Source organism: Dasypus novemcinctus, chromosome 4, assembly GCF_030445035.2.
Source record: "Dasypus novemcinctus isolate mDasNov1 chromosome 4, mDasNov1.1.hap2, whole genome shotgun sequence".
Classification (NCBI taxonomy): domain Eukaryota; kingdom Metazoa; phylum Chordata; class Mammalia; order Cingulata; family Dasypodidae; genus Dasypus; species Dasypus novemcinctus.
The window spans coordinates 107,404,434-107,421,407 of NC_080676.1; the positions used below are offsets into that span (position 1 = coordinate 107,404,434).

Sequence of the window (16,974 nt, forward strand, 5' to 3'; positions counted from 1 at the left end):
AGAGCATAGAACAAAGGCGATACATTCCCTTCCCTAAAATTTTATAGTCTAAAGCAACTTGATTATTTCAGGTGAGGGCTATGTTTACATGATGACGACTGGCCGCAAGTGTGGGCTTATGTGTGTGCACTATGGGGAACCATTCTCCTATAATGAGAGCATGTTAGGATTTGCAGGAAGTATAGAAATTGTTCCTAGCTTGCTTATCTACTCTTACCCACAAAGGAATGTGGGGTCAGTGGAAAACTCATAACTGTCACTGAAAAGGATCATGTAGCTCAATTCTTACCTTTCCAATTTTTGTCCAAATTTATTAAAATTTTCATAACTACTTAAAACTGTAGAAAATTTCACCTGTTCAATACCACAAAAAATTTCCATTTATTTATTGTACCACTTATTCATGCATTCATGCAATACAAATTTTAGAGTGCTACTATGTGCCAGGCACTATTGTAGATTCTGGACTCATGAAGCTTACATTTTAGTAGAGGATTCTGTAGAGGCAGATTGAAATAAATACATAAACAAATACAAATATTGCAAAAATTAATAAGCGCTATGCTGAGGGAAATGGAGGATGATGTGATAAAAACCAAGAGTTACTTTAGAGTAGATGTTTGGGTAAGAACTGTAGAAAAGGTAAATGATCAAACTGAAGCACGAGCTGCAACATTCAGCCATAACAGATTGAGGAAGAGCGTGATAGGTACAGAGGAGAGGTAGTGAAAACATATTAAGGCAGAAATAAGACCAATAGAATAAAATTAAGAGCTCAGGAATCATGCTCACATTTATGGTCAACAGGTTTTGACAATGGAACAAAGACCGTTCAATAGAGAAAGAATAGTTTCTTCAACAAACGGTTCTGGGAAAATTGGATCTCCATTTTTAAAAGAATGAAGGTGGGATCATAACTCATACCACATACAAAAATCAACTCAAAATGAATGAAAGAACAACATATAACAGCTGGAATTAGCAAACCTCCAGGAGAAAACATAAAGAAGTATCTTCATGACCTTGTATTAAGGAAAGACTTCTTAGAATTTACACAAGCAACAATAACAAAAAATTAAGTAAATGGGACCTCATCAAAATTAAATAAATAAAAACTTTTGTTCCTTTAAAGGACATTATCATGAAAGTAAAACAAAAACCTACACGATGAGAGAATATACTTTGAAAACACATTTCTAATAATAGTTCAATATCCAGAATACATAAATAAATCCCTTCAACTCAACAACAAAGACACAAACAATTCAATTAAAAATGGGCAAAAAATTTGAATAAACTTTTCTCAAAAGAAGACATACAAGGAGCCAAAGCACACGACAAGATGTTCAACATCATTAGATATTAGGACATGCAAATTAAAACCACAATGAGATACTGTTTCATACCCACTACAGTGGCTATAATTAAAAAAACGGAAATTATAAGTGATGGAGTTGATGTGGAAATTGGAAACTTTTGGTGAGGTTACTGCATTAAGGTGTGCTCCACCTCAATCAGAATGAGACTTAAACATATTTTTGTAGTCCTTTCAAGTGGAAAAAAATCCAGACAGAGAAGATATGAAAGCCACAGGGAGCAAGATAAACAGAACCTGAGAGAAAGGAGAGGCCAGGTGAGGCTGGCATGTTTATTGCCATGTAACAGGGTAGCCCTCAGAAAGGACTACTGGTAGTCGGTCCCGGAACCACACTTTATGTGAAGAAACCCTCGTCTTGAGGATGCCTTGATTTTAAATGTCCTTAGGCTCAAAACTATGAGCTAAAAAATTCCCTTTATATAAGCAACCTAGTGCATGGTATCTGTTTGAACAGCAGAGAAACTAAAACACTCACTCATTGCTGGTCGGACAACCATTTGACCTGAAAATCCAACTTCTAGGTAAATACATAAAATAATTGGAAGCTGGGACTAGAAATTATATTTGTACACTGATGCTCATAGTGGTATTGTTCACAATTGTCAAAAAATGGAAGTAACTCAAGTAGCCATCAAGTAATGAATGGACAAAAATCAATAAGGTATATATACACACAACCGAATATTATTCAGTCATAAAAAGAATTAAACTCTGATATGTGAGATAACAAGGATGAACCTTGAAGATATCATGATAAGAAAAATAAGCCAGACACAAGGCAAATATTGTATTATCTCACTGATATGAAATAATAAGTAAACTTTTAGTCATAATCTAGAATATAGGCTACCAGGCAATGAAGTAGGGATTGGGGAAAAGGAGTAAGGCTAAAATGTACATAGCTCCCATTCAGAATGACAGAAATGTTTTGGTAATGGATGAAGATGATGTTAGCACAACTTTGTGAATATAATTAGCAGCACTAAAATATATATCTGGATGTGGTTAAAAGGGTTAAGGTTAGGATGTATCTATGGTACTAGAAAAATCCTTTTAAAAAATCATGTACCTGCACAACAGAAACCTGGAACTTTTAGTTAGACCATCAACAAAACACAAGCAACTATCTTTAATGTAAATTACTTTTAAAAAATTTTTCCATCTATTTTAACTAATATAACACAGCAACACATGGTTTAATAATAGGAGTTATATGGGACTCTTGTATTTTATGCAGCTTATTCTGTAAACTCACAACTGCTTAAAAAATAAGACAAAATAGAAAGTGTCAACATATCAATAACAAGTAAAGAGATTGAGTCTGAAATCAAAAACATTGCAATAAAGAAAATTTCAGGAGCAGATAGCTGCACTGGTCAAATGTTCTAAAAATTAGCATCAGTCCTTCTCAAACATTCAAACAATTGAGAAGAAGGGGACACTTAATAATTCTATGAGGCCACCACCACCCTAATACCAAAACCAGAATAAAGATCACAAGATAAAGAATTTACAAATATCACTTATGATTTTAGAGGTAGAAATCGTTAATAAAATACTAACAAACCGAACACAACAGTACATTAAATCGATTATGTGATTGACATTTACCTAAGAAATTCAAGGGTGATTCAACATAAGAAAACAAAACAACAACAACAAAAAAATATATATATGACCCTCTCAATCAATGCAGGAAATGTATTTGGCAAAATCCAGCAGTACTTGTTTGTTAAAACACTTAGAAAACTAGGAAGAGAAGGGAATTTCCTCAGCATGATAGTGTGCTTATGGAAAAAAAATGCAAAACTAACATCTTACTCCACGGAGGAAAACTGAAAGCTTTCCCGTAATAAAAGAAACAAGACAAAGATTCTTGCTTTCACCACCGTTATTCAACATTATACTGAAATTTTAACTAATGAAAATAGGATAAAAGAGAAATAAAATGCATGCAGTTTGGAAAAGAAGAAGTAAAACTATCCTTATTCACATTTAATATGGTCTTATGTGTAGATAATCTCAAAGAACCAACAACAGAACGACAGGAACCAATAAATGAATTCAGCAAAGTAGTGGGGTGAAAGATCAACTTAAAAAAGGGGGGTGGGAGTATTTCTAGACACAACCAATGAACAATCTGAAAAGGAAAGCAAGAAATTTTCATTTACAAAAGCATGTAAAAGAATAAAATAACTAGGAAAAATTTAGGCAAGGATATAAAGAACTATACTTGGAAAACCACAAAATATTGCTAAAAAAGTTTAAAGAAGACCTAAATAAATGGAATCAAATCCCATGTTCATCATTCTTGACAAAACACACAGAATGAGAAGAAAGACATATTACTGAAAGATTGTTGTGCACAATGTGATAAAAGGATATGTAACATATTATAGGAGGATATAGAAAAGGGATATTGTTTAAGAGGAAGCAGGAAAGCTTTTGCAATGCAAATGTCATTTAAGATGGACATTACTTGATTATTAATAACTTAATAGGCAGAAAACTGTAGAGGGGAAGCAATCTGAGGAAATCACAAAAGTAAAGATTTAGAAGCTTATAAAAACCATGTCTTATTAGAAAATGAATGGTAAACTAGTGTGGCTAATGTTTAAGTGTCTCTGATTGATATGAGAAGGCTTAAAAGAGATATAATGGGGAGTGTGGAGTTAGCCTGGATCTTGTACCACTTTTATTTTTCTGCCCCCACTATTTCACTGAACTTTCTCTTTTACTAAGTTCACAACAATCTCAAAATGTGAAGTCTAAAGGACATCTCTCAATTATCTTCATAACCAAGTTCCAGTGTTTTGTATTGTTAAATTGTCTGTGATAATGCTGACTTCTGTGACAATACTAACTGCTCCTGACTTCCTAATTGTCTCATCTCAGTGTTTCATACTGCCTTTTACATCCCTCTTTTCTCATAATGATACTTGTGTTCAACTCAGTTATATTCTTGGCCGCCTATTTTATTCTATAGCAGGGGTTCTTAGACTTTTTTTGTTCTATGCACACCTTTGCCAGTCAGGTGAAAACCATGGACCCCTTCTCATAATTAAGACAGTTTTATGACATTCAACATCAGCATGTCTTTAAATTAACTTTTCAGTTAATTTTTCCCTTGAAATCTTCACAGATCCCTGGTTAAGAACTCCTGTTCTAGAGTCATGCCGGAATTATTTCATCTCCTCCTGTGTTTTCAACTGCCATACAACTTCTGGTGGTTTAGAAGAGGATTCCAAACTTTTTTGGCTGCCATTCAAATAAGTAAATCATTTGAGGTATATTGAAAATTTATGTCATTTTAACCTATAAATTATAAATATGTACTACTATGCTAAAAAATTCTATATATTATAAATCATAAAAGTATGAATTAAAGAGAAAGATTAAATGGAGGGTGTCAAATGTTCTCATATTCATTATCTAATATATAATACTAATATATTATAATAATATAATAGTATTACTCTAACAGTATTATTAATTAAAATAATAAATATATTTTCTGAAAAAGAAATAAGATTATGTAGGCTTTAGTATTTTAACTTAGTTTAGCACTATGATACTGCAATTCAAGGACCTGTATAAATGTATAACACCATTTCTAAATGTCACACATAGGGAATAAAAATACCAAACAGATTCATCTGTCCTAATGGGAAAAGAATGCCAGAGGTGAGTGGTTCCCAGAAAAAGACTGCCCTGTTTGATGTATTCAAAAGCAAGCAGTTCTGACACTTATGCCGTAGGAATAGACCTAAAGTATTAATATATCTGCGAAAAGATTTGGAGTAAATAGAAAGTCCCAATATGGGAATCACTACGTACATTTTCACTGCAATTTTGGACCAAGTTCTTGCTGTCTTCAGCAGAGAATTATAAACTTTGTAATAATAACTCCCTGATGTGGAACAAACCTTCCTGGAGACAGAACTTCTGACTATGGCACATGTATTCAGAGTGAAGCTGAAACTGCCCTACATGGTTTGGGATTGTTCAGACTATAGAAACTTCCATTGGGATCAGGAGTAATTTATTACAATTTGAGAGTGGTATATCCAGAATCAGGCACAAGGAGGACTATAAGACTTGGTATACTACATAAGGAGGTGCCCAAACACTCATGTCACCCATCTCACTGAGCTCTCTGACTTATATATAGTAATTATGGCCTCATAGGGGTTATATTATGACAATTGTAGACAAGGAAAAAGATCAAGTATGTTTCTAAAATGGTCCATTGTGTATTTTGATGTAAGATGAAATGTATTGATGCAGATATATAGCTCCATCCAAAGGTGGTCTTGAAAGACATCAGTAAGGAAAAATCTCCCTTTAGGGTAGTGAATTGGTATTCCATTTCCATGGTATGGGAAGAGATGTAGTTCACAGTACAAAGGTATAAATTCAGAAAGGCATAAATGGCTTGGATGTTGACAGTGGCCTAGAGGGAGAAAGACTACAAGGCTGGGGATTAGAAGATCTCTTGAAAAATATGTGCATGGATCTATTGGCATGGATACAAGGTGTAGAGACAGTTATATCACATTTAATGCCCACCAAAGAGCATCTACAATGAAAGATATACTAAATGACCAAGTAGAATGATTCAGACAGTTGAGTGCATGCATCTGATTTCATCTCACTCTACTTCTGGATCATGAACAAAGTGTTTATAACATCCAGGGTAGAGGCATTCATGTGATTAAAAGCATGGACAATGCATTAGTTGGCCAGAGGAGTACTGATGCAAAGTACCAGAAATCTGTTGGATTTTATGAAGGGTATTTAATTGGGATGGCAGTTTACAGTTACAAGGCGGTAAAGAGTCCAACTCAAGGTTACTTCCTCACAAAGTCTGTTGCCACTTATGAAGCAAGATGGCAGGTGATATCTGTGAGGGTTCAGCCTTCCTCTTTTCTCTTAAGTCTCCATGTGCCCAGATTCTTCCAATTTCAACTGTAGGCTGGCATAGGACTCAGCTGCTCTGTTCTCTGTTCTCTCAGACTCTAAGGTGAATGTTTCATCTCTATTCCAGGGGTTGCAGGATAAAAGCACTCTCATCTTCCCTGTCTATGGAGCTCTCCCTTTGTGTATTTCTTTTGTGTTCTCCTTCAGTGAGTGTCTATTTTTATAGCCCACCAAGGAAATGAGAACTCAACTCTGCATGCCCTAATGACATGATCAGATCGAAACCCTAATCTTAACATAATCAAGAATATGTAAAACCTTTGAATATAATTCAATCAAAGTGTTTCACACCCAGAAGAACAGACCAATTTACAAACATAATCAATATCTCTTTTTGGAATTCATAAATAATGTCAAACTGCTACAGACAGTCACTTCAATGCTGATCTAGCTACTGTCACTGCCATGTTTGCAACTTGCCAAAAACAGACCAATATAGAATTGGAATTAACTTTCTATCAATCCATGAACCAGATTGGTTCTAGGAAACAGCATTGGAAAGAAGGAGAGATCAGAAATAGCAGCCACTATGAGAAGACTTGAAGAAAGAAACACACCTTTTTCTCTTGTTTGATTGAATCTCTTCCTCCCTCCCTCCCTCCCTCCCTCCCTCCCTCCCTTCCTTCCTCTGACAGGCCCTGTGGGAATATGGAAGGTACTGTTCTCAATTTCAGCTTTCTCATCTCTGTCTTCCTAATGTTGTCTTTGTGGTCTTTCTGTCAGATCCCTGAGAAAATGTCAAGGTAGGTCAGCTCCATCCATCAACTAATAAATATCAGAAAACTCTGAAAAATGAAAAGAGAGAACTAGATTTCCAGATGACCACAATATAATACTTGGAATGCATAGTTATCACAAAAAAAAAATAAAAAATAGAAAAGAAGATGGGAAAAGATAACCCAGCCAAAGGAAACACACACAATAAATCAACAGAAATTATTCCATAGAAAGCCGTCACTGGAATAACTAATGAAAGATTAACAATCATTTATCTTAAATTGCATCAATGAGTTAAAGGAAACATGCAGTAAAATTAAGTACTATTTCTCATTAGAAACCACGGATGGCAGAAGGCAATGCGAGGATATCTTTAAAGTGATGGAAAAATTATTATTTAACAAGAATTCCAAATTTAGAAAAAAATTCCTTCAATAATGGAGAATTTAGAACATTTCTCGATAAAGGAAACCTGTGGGAATTAATTTCCACTGATTTTCCCTACACAGCAATGTTAATGGGACACTTCATACTGAGAAAACGGATACTAGGTAGTGATTTAAATGTGTTGGAAAAAATAAATAGCTCTGTTATAGGTAATTACTTGGATAAATATAAAAGCATTATATCGTTTTTCTATTTTATTACTGATTTTTCTTTTTTACCCCTAGCATGATTTAAAAATCAAATGAATAAAGAACAATCAAAGACCTATGTAACTGAGCATCATATGGATAAAGATTGAACTTGTGCCAAGAACACTGTAAGGGGAGGCACAAAGAGATATATAGAAGCAGAGTGTGCATAAACATTCGACATTATTGCTATGAACATTGGTCTGCAAATGTCTGTTCACGTCCTTGCTTTCACTTCCTCTGAATTTTAGTGGCAGGTGTGTCAGATTATATAGCTGTTCCACATTTAGCTTCCTGAGGAATTGCCAATCTGTTCTTCATAGAGGCTCTACTATTTTACATCCCCACCAACAGCAAAAGAGACTACCTATTTCTCCACAACTTCTCCAGAACTTGAAGTTTTCTGTTTTTTCTTTTTACTTTTTTAATAATGGGAATTGGTTAAGGTGTGCATTTCCATAATAGTGATGTTGAGTATCTTTGCATGTGCTTTTCTGTTCATTTGTATTTCCCCTTTAGAAAAAGAAAAATGTCTACTCAAGTCTTTTGACCATTTTAAATTGCATTGCTTGGCTTTTTGTCATTGAGTTGTGTGATTTCTTTATACAACATGGAATGAAATCTCTGAATGGATATGTGACCATTGAAAATTTTCTCCCTTTGAGTAGACTGCCTTTTCACTTTCTTAAAGTCATTAGAAGTACAAAAGTGTTTAATTTTGAAGAGGTCCTATTTATTTATGATTTCTTTCATTGCTTGTTCTTTGGGTTTAAGGTTTAAGAAACCACCACTTGCCATAATATCTTACATATGTTTCCTTATATTTTCTTCTACAAGTTTTATGGTTCTAGCTTTTATATTTGACACATTTTATGTTAATTTTTTGCACACACTTGAGATAGGAGTTTTCTTTCTTTCTTTTAGATACAGATATGCAGTTCTCCCTGCACCATTTGTTGAATAGACTATTTTGACCCAGCTGAGTGGGTTCAAAATTTTTGTCAAAAATTACTTCACCATAGATATGAGGGTCTATTGCTGAAATCTCATTTCATTATGATTGGCCAGTATGCCTATCTTTATGCCAGTAACATGCTGTTTTTACCGCTGTAGCTAAGTAATATGCCTTAAATTAAGAAAGTGAGAGTCCACACATCATTCTTTTTTTTTTTAAGGTATCCTTGGTTATTTGAGAAAATTACACTTCCAAATAAATTTGATAATTGGTTTGACCACTTCAGCAAAAAATGTCTGGTGAAGTTTTTTTTTTGTTTGTTTGTTTTGATTTTTGCGGGGGAGGGTTGCACTGAATCTGTAAATCAGTTTGGGTAGAACTGATATTTTAGTATTTAGTTTTCCAATTGATGAAAACAGAATGTCCTTCCATTTATTTAGGCCTGCTTTGGTTTCTTTTAGCAATATTTTATGGTTTTATGAATAATAGTACTTTGTGTCCTTGGTTGTTTATTCCATAATATATTATTCTTTTAGTCACTATTGTTAATGGAATTTCCCCCTGAATTCCTCCTCAGGATTGCTTAATAGTGTATATATAATGCTACTAATTTTTGCATATTAATCTTGTATTCCACCAATTTTCTGAAGTGATCTATTAGTTCTAGTACCTTTGTTGTAGGTTTTTCTAGATATAGGATTATATCATCTGTGAATAGCAAAAATTTTCCTTTTCCCTTTCTTACTTGGGTGCATTTTATTTCTTTTTCTTGCCCAATTGCTCTAATTAGAACTTCTAGAACAAATTGATGAACTATGGTGAAAACAGGCATCATTACCTTGTTGCTGATCTCAGTGGGAAAGCTTTCAGTCTTTCATCATTGTGCACTATGTTCACTCTGGGTTTTCATTTATGCATTTTGTCATGTTGAGGGTGTCCTTATATTCCTTCTCTTTCAGAGTTTTTCTTAAGAAAGGATGCTGTGCTCTGTCAAATGCCTTTCTTTACAATCACAGCAATCCTCTGGTTTTTATTCTTCAATTTATTAATGTGATATATTACATTGATTGATTTTCCTGAGTTGAACCCTCCTGGATGTCAGGGATAAAACTCACATAATTGTGATATATAACTTGTTAATGTGCTTTTGGATTCAGTTAGGAAATTTTTGTTGAGAATTGTTCTGTAATTTTCTTTTCTTCACAGTATATTTATCTGGCTTGTGTTATGTTGGCTCCATAGGATAATTTTGTTAGCATGCCCTCTTCAGCTTTTTGGATGAGCTTGAGCAAGTTTGGATCATTTTGAATGATTGGTGGAATTCACTTGTGAAGCCATCTGACCCTGTGCATTTTATTTTGGAGAGGTTATTGATGACTGTTTTAATTCTATTTGTGTTTGGGTTGTTGAGATACTCTATTTCGTCTAGTTTGAGTTACTCATGTGTTTCAAGGAATTTTTCCATTTTGTCTATGTTGTCTAGTTTTTTTGGCATACTGTTGTTCATAGTGTACTCTTTTGATTTCTTTTATTTCTGTGGTATCAGTGATAATGTTCCCCTCTCATTTCTTATTTTATTTATTTGCATCTTCTATCTTTTTTTTTTCTTTGTTAGCCTAACTAGAGGTTTGTTGCTTTTGTTCATTTTCTCAAAGAACCAATCTAATTTCTATTGATTATCTTCATTGCTCTTTTTGGTCCTTGATTTCATTTAATTGTGCTCTAATCTTTGTATTAGTTCCTTTATGCTGCTTTGAAAGTAATTTGATGATCTTTTTCTAGTTTCTTTAGGTGTGCTGTTAGGTCTTTCATTTTAGCTCTTCATTCTTTCTTAATGTAATTATGTAGGGCTATAAATTGCCCTCTCAGTAATGCTTTCACTGTATCATACAGGTTTTGAAATGTTGTCTTTTTATTGTTTTTGTCTTGATGTACTTACTAATTTCTCTTGCAATTTCCTTTTTATTTTAGAATTTGCTTTTTAATCACCAATATTTGTGAATTTTCCCTCTTTTGCCTATTATTTCCTCCAAGTTTCATTCCATTGTGATCAAAGTGAGTGCTTTATATAATTTCAAGTTTTGAAATTTATAGAGAACAGTCTTGTAACCCAACATATGATCAATTCCATAAAAGCATATATGAGTACTTGAAAAGAATGTATATCCTGATCTTTTGGGGTGTAATGTGCTATGAATGCCTGTTATATCTATTTCATTTATCATTTTATTCAAGATCTCTGTTTCTTTATTTATACTCTATCCAATGCTGAGAGTGGTGTATTGAAATTTCCAACTATTATTGTGGAAACATTTATTTTTTCCAGTCTTTTATGCCAGAGTGTGTCTCATGATTTGGGGCACTCAGGTTACATTCATAAATATTTATTTTAATTATTTCTTGTTGATGAATTGCCCCTTTTAATAATATATAATGATTCTCTTCATTTCCTATAGCAATTTTGCATTTCAAATCTATTTTGTGTAATATTAGTATTACTACTAGTGATGTTTTTTGTTACTATTTGCATGGAATATCATTTTTTAACCTTTGATTTTCAGCCTGATTTGTCCTTGCATATAAAGTGAGACTCTTGTACATAGTATATAGGTTTTTTCATCCATTTTGTCAGTCTGCTTTTGATTGGGGATTTCAAACTATTAATGTTCAGTGTAAGTACTGTAAAGGCATTACTTGCTTTGTCTATTTCATCCTTTGGCTTTCCATTGTTATATCTTCCTATTCCTACCTTTTTACACTCTTAGATACCCTGACTAATAATCTTCATTTCTCTACTCTTCTCCGTGTCTCTTCCTGTTGATTTTTCCTTTCAGACTGCAGCACTGCCTTTAGTTTCTTTTATAAATCCAGTCTTTTCAAGACAAACTCTCTCAATTTTTGTCTATGAAGAATTTAAACTCACCCTCATTTTTTCCCAGTAAAAAATATTCAAGTATATCAATTATACATAAGCAATAAGTGTATAGCAAAAGTTGGAAATTTACAAAATAAACATGCATAACATCCTACAGCGCTCTCATACCTCATCCTACCACTAATATTTTGCATTATTGTGAAACAACTTTAACAAATTAGGAAACAGTATCCTCAAAATATTACTACTAACCAAAATATCTTACATTTGGTGAGTTTTCCCTCCAAACCACCCTTTTATTATATTACTATTATTATTATTTTATATCATTCATAAATGAACATACATTAACAATAAGCTTATAGTAAGAGTTGTGAACATACAAAGCAAACATACTAGCATCATATCGGTATCATACAGGGGTCCCATATATGAACCCACCACCAACACCTTGCATTGTTGTGAGACAATTATTACAAATTATAAAGAATATATTCAAAATATTTCTGCTAAGTATAGTCCATATCTTATATTTGGTGTATTTTCCCACAACTCACCCTATTACTATTTTTTAAATATATTTTTATTACAGAAATTCTGAACTTACAAAGTAATCATGCTCATGTGCATAATTCCATACAACACCCCTCCATCAACACACCACACCATGGTGGAACATTTGTTACAGACTATGTGATAATATCATCAAACTGGTACCAATAATCATGGTCGATACTGTACATTTGGCACACTTTTTCCATACTTCCTTATTATTAACACAGTACATCTTTGGTATAAATGCATGAACATTAGAGTATTGCTGTTAAGCACAGTCCATACATCACTCCAGGTTATTTTTTCCATGTTTCTCCCCATTCTTACCAGTCTGTAGTGTGACACACATCTGCTTTAGCAGAAAAAGGACACTCTTGTATTTGTACCATCTACCATGATTTTCATCCACTTCTGGAATTGCTATGTTATCCAGTACCTAGACTTTTCTCTAATTTCTCTCAATTAGCATTTACATTCATAGACTATCATTTTCAGCCATATTACAATTTATACAGCAGCTGTTACTCACTATAATGTGTTACCATCAAATCGATACATTTCCTCAAGAAAAGAGGCCCTGAATAGCCAAAGACATATTGAAAAAGAAAAACGAAATTGGAGGAATCATGCTACCTGACTTCAAAATATACTACAAAGCTACAGTAGTGAAAACAGCATGGTATTGGCACAAGGAAAGACACAGACCAATGGAACCAAATTGAGAGTTCTGATATAGATCCTCATATATATAGTTGTATAATATTTGTAAAAGCCACCAAACCCTCTCAACTGGGAGAGAATGGCCTATTCAACAAATGGAGCCTGTAGAACTGGATATCCATATGTAAAAGAATGAAAGAGGATTACCAACTTACACCTTATATAAAAATCAATTCAAGATGGATTAAAGACCTAAATATAAGAGCCAAGACCATAAAGACTTTGGAAGGCAGTATAGAGAAGCATATACAAGACCTTGTAATAATAAGAAATGGCTTCATGAACTTCACACCAAAAGCATGAATAGCAAAAGAACAAATAGATAACTGGGTCTTCCTCAAATTAAAGCCTTCTGCACCTCAAAGGAGTTTGTCAAGAAAGTAAAAAAAGAGCCTACACAATTGGAAAAAATATTTGGTAACCATATATCTGATAGGAGACATATATCCTGCATATATAAAGAATTCCTATATCATGACAATAAAGAGACAAGCAACCCGTTTAGAAAATAGGATGAAGATTTAAACAGACACTTCTCCAAAGAAGAAATAGAAATGGTTAAAAAGCACATGAAAAAATGCCCCAAATCTCTAGCTATCAGGGAAATACACATCAAAACTACAATGAGATACCATCTTACTCCCATCAGATTGGCAACTATGAAAAAAACAGAAGAGTACAAAGGTTAGAGAGGATGTGGAGGAATGGAAACACTCATCCACTGCTGGTGGGAATGCAGAAGGATCCAGCCATTCTGGAGTACATTTTGGAGGTTTCTCAAAAAACTAGCAATAGATTTACCATATGACCCAGCAATTCCACCGCTGCATATATACCCAGTAGAACTGAAAACAAGGACACAAACTGATATATGCTCAACAATGTTCATAGCAGCATTGTTCACTAATGCCAAAAGTTGGAGTCAACACAAATGCCCATCAACAGATGAACTGATAAATAAAATGTGGTATACACATACAATGGAATACTACTCAGCTTTAAGAACGAATACACTTCAACCACACGAGGTAATATGGATGAGTCTGGAGAACCTTATGTTGAGTGAAGCAACCCAGGCATTGAAGGACAAATACTACATGACATCAATGATATGAAATAAATAAACCATGCTGCCTCAGAGAGCTAGAGACTGGATGATAGGATTAAAGGAAAATAGGGGGTAGATGAAGGATGTAAGCTGAAACCTACATGGGTGAATCTATGATAAGCTGGAGGTAAGTATTTGTACAAGGAAAGGATAAAATGGGGGCTAGGGCTACCTGTGCTTAGAGCTTTGTGGGCTTGAGGGGGGCTAGGGATGGGAGGATGTGTAATATTGCCCAAGAAATTGGAGGAAGGGTGGGGCAACATACGAACATAGGAGATTGCCAGGTATTTGGTTGGGAGTATAATGCTGAGAAATTTTTTTCAAAAATATGATAAGGAAGGTTAACTATTTAAGATGCTTAAAGGGGATAATCCGACACAAGACAGGCTCTTAGGGAGAATGTGAATGCTCATTTTGCCATAGTGGGTTATGTCATTGGATAGAGACACATAAAATGAGAGTGAAGGTATACCCACATCCAGGGGAGGCCTGATATTCTCAAATAGAGGGAATTGGATCTCTTGAGATAAATGGTGGTTCCCAGTGCATTAGGGCAGTTGAGCATGTCAAGCCCTCAACACTGTTGCAAGTACCTCTGAACATGGCCCTTCAAGCAATGAAGATTGATTGTCACTGTGGGTCCTAAGGGCAGGGGGAAAGATGGAACCAATGTAACTGTGTGGGCAATAGAAGTGTTCCACAAGAGTTCGCAAGGATTGATATAAGACATGTTAAATTACACCAAAAATATATAGGGGCTGATAGGCTAAAATGTAAATCATAATGTAAAACATAAGATAACTAAAAATTTAGAAAATTGTATAGTCTAAAATAAAAACCACAATGTAAACCCAAACGTTACATTATTTGAAAGCTATTGTCAATATGGGTACATCAGTTTCAGTAAATAAAATATGAATATGTAAAACGATTATTGCTGTGGAAGGGAAAAGAGTTTTATGTTGGATATGTGGGAGTACTGTATATTGTATATATGAATTACTGTGATCTAAAACATTTATGAAAATAAGCTTAATAATTAAGGAAAAAAAGATAGAATGTAGAAACTGAGGTAAAGATGGATGTAGTTGCCTTGCCAATTTGCATACAGGGCAACACTTATTGCAGTGATGGAAGACAAAAAATCAAAATCAAAGTTTTTGCATTTTTAAATTTTTTGATACCCCAATTTATTTTTATCTTAATTTTTCTAAATTAATATGTAATCTATATCTAACCTTTAAACTCATAGCTATATTCCATTTTATATTAATGGAACCTGGCAATATATTGGGCTTCACTTTTAAAGAAGTTTTGGATCACAGAGAGGTTCAACAAGGGCAGGGGAGGAATACTGGTGTGGGATGTTATTGACAGGGGAGACATGGTTGGCGGGGAGTCTTAAAAGGCATATATCCACGGTACATAAAAATGTTTGGATATGTTCATAGTGGTTACAATTAAAAACAACAAGAGAGGGAGTGCTGAGTGCCTAGCCAGGGGACCTCTATCACAGGCCCTTAAGGAACAGCAACAATCCCCCAAGTCCAACGGCAAAGACCAAAAAAGAAGGATGGTCCAACAATTAGCCCTTGATGCTAATGACTATGCTTGTACGCCTGTGCACCTGAAATAAGAACAAGGCCTAGAGCTGCAGGGTGCCTAAGAGTTACCTCCTGAGAGCCTCCCTGTTGCTCAAATATTGCCAGTATCGAAGCCGAACTCAGCATGTAAATGTGTTGCCTTCCCCCCATCGTGGGACATGACTCCCAGGGATGAGCCTCCTGGGGATGAGTTTCCCAAGGAATTACTACCAAGTACGAGCTGATGAGATAACGAGAAAATGACCTTGAATAAAAGGGTCAACTTGGACCACCAGAATATCTCAGTCTACATATAATACCAGGAGTTTTCTTTTTGACCTGAAGAAAAGGGGGAAATGGAAAGGATAAATGAGTTTATATGGCTATGAGTCTCCAAAAAGAGCTGGGAGGTTATCAGATGGGTTGCCCTTATACACATCTGAGCAGAATCCCAGAGACAGATAAAGTAGATTCAACCCCAGGTATTGGTTCTTCTGAGGGCTACAGAGACCCACAGGATCTATGGTCATGGCAGATGGAGTTCAGGGCCATCTCAGTTGGCCCTACTTTGGAGTTTGTGTTTCTGTGCAGTGGAGCTGGACTTAGATGTGATCTTTGTCCAAAAGTCTCTCCTTTTACTTTTAGTGTAACTGTAGTTGGTGCTGGGGCTTAATGTATAACCAGGGGACCTGAGTTTCTGGACTGACCATGTCCTGAGCCTCAACAAACTTGCAACTCCTACACTCTGGTTTCTTGGACTTACCCCACTCATCTAACATGGAGGTGAAGAAGGTCAACCACCACATCAGGAAACCAAGACTGCCTGCAACTGAAAGCAAGAGAATTGCATCCAGAATACATTTGTATTCTAAGCCGTCTCTTGATAAAGATGTGCAGTGGACTCAACCATTCTAAGGTCCACAGGATGGAGGAATAGAGTATGGATTAGAGTGGGCTTACTGATCTTCTATTCATGAACTATTGCATTAGTAATCGAAGAAAATGTGGCATTAGTGTGGAGAATGAGGCCATGGTGGCTGCTGGGGATAGGGAGTTGGAGGAACAGATGTGATGTAGGGGTGTTTTCAGGAGTTGGAGTTGTCCTGGGTGGTGCTGCAGGGACAGTTACCAGACATTGTATGTCCTCCCATGGCCCACTGAGTGGACTGTGGGAGAGTGTGGGCTATGATGTGGACCATTGACCATGAGGTGCAGCGGTGCTCAGAGATGAATTCACCAAATGCAATGAATGTCTCATGATGATTGAGGAGGTTGTTGTTATAGGGGGAGGAGTGGAGTGAGGGGGTGGTGGTATATGGGGACCACATATTTTGAATGTATCATTAAAAAAGTAAATAAAGACAAAAAATGAAGCAATGTTAGTTAAAACTTCTACGTATATCAAATATCAGTAGTCCATCTCAGTCCTCCTCTTGTATCCTTTAAGAATCCGCCACATACCACCATG

At 35.1% G+C, this 16,974-nt stretch overlaps 1 pseudogene; it reads left to right on the forward strand.

Annotated features, from left to right (window-relative positions):
* Nucleotides 1-561: 561 nt before the first annotated feature.
* LOC101427238 (ubiquitin-conjugating enzyme E2 Q2 pseudogene) overlaps nucleotides 562-16,974 on the forward strand; it is a 91,174-nt pseudogene continuing 74,761 nt past the window's right edge.